The following is a 5000-nucleotide window of genomic DNA, read 5'->3' as shown; positions in this document are numbered from 1 at the left end:
TCTTTCTTTCTTTCTTTCTTTCTTTCTTTCTTTCTTTCTTTCTTTCTTTCTTTCTTTTCTTTCTCTCTTTCTCTCTTTCTCTCTCTCTCTCTCTCTCTGTCTCTTCTCTCTCTCTCTCTCTCTCTCTCTCTCTCTCTCTCTCTCTCTCTCTCTCTCTCTCTTTCTTTCTTTCTTTCTTTCTTTCTTTTTCTTTCTTTCTCTTTTTCTTTTCTTTTTCTGCAGAGGGAGTCTCGGTCTCTCGCCCAGGCTGGACGGCAGGGGTGCCTTACTCGACTCGCTGCTGCCTCCGCCTCCGGGGTTGTCTGTTGCGTTGAGCACGGAGTTGCACCATATTGGCCAGGCTGGTCTCGAACTCCTGACCTCGTGATCCGCCCGCCTCGGCCTCCCAAACCGTGCTGGGAGTACAGGCGCGAGCCACCGCGCCCGGCCAATTCCTTCGTTTATTAAATCTTTTCTGCACGCTGCTGTGTATGTACATGTACATATACACACATACATATTTATATACACACATATACGCATTCTTCTCTGAGTGTATGTATCTCTTATCTGTGTGTATATGTATACACATAGTTGGACATATATACATATACATACAGATAAAACTTTCCATCATTATACAATGCATGCTTATGATTATAAACATTTGAATCTCTGAATAGTCAACATAAATAACATTTGCATACATGTGTATGAGCCTGCCTTCCCTCCCTCCCGCCCACCCTCCCCCCTCCCCCACTCCCCCTCCCTCCCCCACTCCCACCCTCCCTCCCCCACTCCCTCCCTCCCTCCCTCCCTCCCTCCCTGCCTCCCTCCCTCCCTCCCTCCCCCACTCCCTCCCCCCCTCCCTCCCTCCCCCCTCCCTCCCTCCCTCCCCCCCCACCTGCCCGCCTTGCCCGCCTTGCCCGCCTTGCCCGCCTTGCCCGCCTTGCCCGGCCTGGCCTGGCCTGCCTTGCCTTCCTGACTTCCTGTTTTCCTTCTTGCCTGCCCTCCTGCTTTCCGTTCCTTCCTTTCTGCCGGCCGGCCTGCCGGCCTGCCTGCCTGCCTGACTTCCTGTTTTCCTTCCTGCCTGCCCTCCTGCCTTCCTTCCTGCCTTCCTTTCCTTTCCTTCCTTCCTTCCTGCCTTCCTTTCCTTCCTGCCTGCCCGCCCGCCCTCCCTCCCTTCCTCCCTTCCTTCCTTCCTTCCTTCCCTCCCTCCCTCCCTCCCTTCCCTCCCGCCCTCCCTCCCTCCCCTCCTTCCCTCCCTCCCTCCCTCCCTCCCTCCCTCCCTCCCTCCCTCCCTTCCCTCCCGCCCTCCCTCCCCTCCTTCCTTCCCTCCCGCCCTCCCTCCCTTCCTTCCTTCCCTCCCACCCTCCCTGCCTTCCTTCCCTCCCTCCCTCCCTCCCTCCCTCCCTCCCTCCCTCCCTCCCTCCTTCCCTCCCTCCCTCCCTCCCTCCCTCCCTCCTTCCCTCCTTCCCTCCTTCCTTCCTTCCTTCCTTCCTTCCTTCCTTCCTTCCTTCCTTCCTTCCTTCCTTCCCTCCCTGCCTCCCTCCCTCCCTGCCTCCCTCCCTCCCTCCCTCCCTCCCTCCCTCCCTCCCTCCCTCCCACCTTCCTTCCTTTTTTTTATGTTCGTTTATTTTCTTTCTTACCCTGCCTGGTCTTCTCACTCTGTCGCACCCTGGACTTGCAGGCGCGCGATCGTGGTTCACGGCAGCCTCCACCTCCCTGGGCTCTGGTGATCTCAGCCTCCCAAGCAGCTGGGACTACAGGGATCTCTTAACCCCGGGAGCTGGAGGCGAACGCGAGCTGTGATCGCGCACCTCCACTCCAGCTGAGGTGACGGGAGCTGGGGTGCAGAGAGAAAATGCATTGTGATCTTAATTGCCCTGTAGCGTTACTCATGCCCTCTTATTTACTTGTTTTTCTCATGGGTTATTACTTCTATGTCATTGTCATGTTCATCCTTTGCTTGCTTGCTTGCTTGCTTGCTTGCTTGCTTGCTTGCTTGCTTGCTTGTTTTTTTGTTTTGTTTTTTTGATTTTGCTTTGTGTCTCTTCTTTTTTTTTCGCTTTTTCTTTTTTTTTTTTTTTTTGGTGAGATGGAGTCTTGCTCTGTCTCCCAGGCTGAAGTGCAGTGGCGCGATCTCGACTCACTGCGAACTCCACCTCCCGGGCTCAAGCAATTCCCTGCCTCAGTCTCCCAAGTAGCCGGGATTACAGGCGTCTGCCACCACGCCTGACTAATTTTCTTTGGATTTTGACCACAGGCAGGGTTTCACTACCTTGCCCAGCCTGGTCGGGCACTCCTGACCTCATGATCCACCCGCCTCGGCCTCACAAAGTGTTGGGATTACAGGCGTGAGCCACCGTGCCCAGCCCCTCACTTCTTTTTTCACTTAGTTTTACGTTAAACGTGTTCACTTCCTTACATACTTTCTTACTTGCTTACGTGGGACTACAGGCACGCACCACCACACCGGTTAACTTTTATATTGTTTCTCATGCTTTCCGTACGTATGTATGTATGTATGTATGTATGTATGTATGTACGTACGCACCTACGTGACATGGGGTTCGAGGTTCTATCACGTTGCCCGGGCCGGTCTCCAACTCCTGTTCTCAAGCAACCTGCCTGCCTCGGCCACCCACACTGCTGCTATTACAGGCGTGAGCCGTTGCGCCTAGCTCATTCTATATTTGCTTCTCTCTCTCTCTCTCTCTCTCTCTCTCTCTCTCTCCCCCCCCCCCACCCCCTCCCTCCCTCTCTCCCTCTCTCTCTCTCTCTCCCCCCCCCCTCTCTCTCACACACGCGCGCGCACACACGCACGCACGCGCACACACACACACCCCCCCACACACTTTCCACATCTAGTTCACAAACCACGCTAATTGACCCCCTCAATAGTATGCAGGCTGAATAAACCACACCCCACCCTCCCTCCACCCGGCGGCTGAGGAAACCCCTTCTCTACCATTTATTAACAAGATTATCTGGGTGGGTCGGGCACGGTGGCTCATGCCTGTAATTCCAGCACATCGGGAGGCCGCAGCGGGCGGATCACTTGAGGCCAGGAGTTCCAGGCCAGGCTGGCCAACGTGGTGAAACCCGGTCTCTATGAAAAGTGTTAACGATTAGCCAGGCCTCCTGGCGGCACGGGCTTGTAATCCCGACTACTCGGGACACCGAGGGAGGCGACTTGGCCTGAACCGGGGAGGCCGAGGTTGCAGTGAGCCGAGATCGTGCCATGACAATCCAGCCTGGGTGACGGAGCGAGACTCTGTCCCAAAATAATAATAATAAGGAAGGAGACCACTACTACTCCTGCTGCCCTCCTCCCCGCACCTCGCCTACTTCACAAGACAAGAGGAAAGACAGAAAGCAGAAAGTTAGAAAGGAACTAAAGTAAGATAAATGGCCAGACACCCTTGGTGCCACCACACGGCCCTAGGAGATTTAAAAACAACAACAAAAAAAAAAAAACGAAAGGAAAAGAAGAAGTAATAATAATAACATCGACCCCCGACCTGAACTACTTCTGTTATCTGTGAATTCCAGACACCAGACACCGTATGAAAAAAGCCTTGTAAAACTTTTTGTTCTGTTAGCTGATGCAGGTAGCCCCCGGTCACGTTTCCCACGCTTGCTCGATTTATCACGACCCTTTCACGTGCAACCCTAGAAGTTGTAAGCCTTTACAAAAGTCTTTTTCGGGGAGCTCGGCTCCTAAGATGCGAGTCTGCCGACGTTCCCGGCCGAATGAAAAACCTCTTCCTTCTTTCATCCGGTGCCTCAGGAGTTTTGTCTGCGGCTTGTCCTGCTACATTTCTGGGTTCCCTCACCGGGAAGCCAGGTGGTGATGCACGGAGGGTCGAGGCAGCCCCTTAGGCAGCTTATGCCTGCCCTGTAGAGCATCCCTGCGGGGGACTCTGCCCAGCTTGAGCGATGCGGATCCTCAAGAGTGCTGCCGGGCGGGCATCTGCCCCGGTGCAATGCCTCGCCTCGAAACAGCAGGGCACAGCAGGCCCCCGTGGAGGATCGGCACAGTGGCTGGACACTGGGAAGGAACTGGCACTTTAAGTCCGGACGTGTGAAACTTGCTGAGACTGCTCTTTGGAACTTCCCCCACTCCATTTGAGTGGAAGCGTGGCCTGATCACCCACGGCGTACCTGTACCGGCACTTTGGTTTTCGTTTCTGGCTTGACTTGAATTCATTGGTTGATACTTCGGTTTCGCTTTCGATTTTGACTTGACTTGAATGGCTGGATAAACAGGCCTGCCTTTATTGCCACTTTGGTCTTGCTCCTGATTTTGGTTTGGCTTACATTGCTGGACGAACGGGTGTGCCTATAACAACACTTTGGTTTTAGCTTTGATTTCGATGTAGTGTCAATTACGTGACTGAGTGACCTTCTACCCTTTCCCTCTCGTAGGGTGAATGTTGTTCCGTCTCGAGGGAAAAATAGGTCAGACACAAAGCAAGCCCGCTCCGCTAGGAACCCTGTTAAAAACATTTCAAAAAGAAAAATAAAAGGAAAGTCATCAAATCGTCACAACTTACTCTACTAAAATGCACGTTACAGAACCTTACAAAAGGTTTTACAGGAGATTATAGAGTTCAGTTAACCCCCTAGAGGTTACGAACTCTGGGAGAATTAGAATTGCCCTCTTCTGCTGTTGGATGGCCCACGGAAGGAACTATAGACAGAGAACAATTGGCCGTGCAGTTCAGGTGGTGACGGAGTCGGAGGACAGCCAGCGTACCTAGATCAAATTCCTTTATATTGACCCATGGCGAAATAGATTATAGACAAAGCCGGCGTTAATTTAGCCCTGTTTAACAACTGTGTGCAAAATAGCCAAAAGTAAAAGTAAGAGCAGCTTCGCCAGCAGACACGGACTTTAAAAAGGGAGTCCCAGGAAACAGCAAGAGAAGCCAGTTTTACGGGAGCCGCGAGAGATAACACGCATTCTTTCTCCATGTCTCCCAGCCTACCCCGCTTCACCGAGGCCAACAACCCCC

The 5000-nt window shown here is 53.1% G+C and overlaps 1 long non-coding RNA gene across 1 annotated transcript in view; it reads left to right on the top strand.

Moving 5' to 3' along the window:
* Window positions 1-4548, top strand: part of LOC140711331 (uncharacterized) — a 25726-nt gene extending 21178 nt beyond the window's left edge. Inside the window, exon 2 of the long non-coding RNA XR_012092514.1 lies at window positions 4411-4548. This is a non-coding gene — a long non-coding RNA (uncharacterized lncRNA). The remainder of the gene's footprint in view (window positions 1-4410) is intronic.
* Window positions 4549-5000: the final 452 nt, after the last annotated feature.

This window comes from Chlorocebus sabaeus, unplaced genomic scaffold, assembly GCF_047675955.1.
Source record: "Chlorocebus sabaeus isolate Y175 unplaced genomic scaffold, mChlSab1.0.hap1 unalloc_scaffold_671, whole genome shotgun sequence".
Taxonomy (NCBI): domain Eukaryota; kingdom Metazoa; phylum Chordata; class Mammalia; order Primates; family Cercopithecidae; genus Chlorocebus; species Chlorocebus sabaeus.
This window is presented reverse-complemented; position numbering and strand designations above follow the sequence as displayed.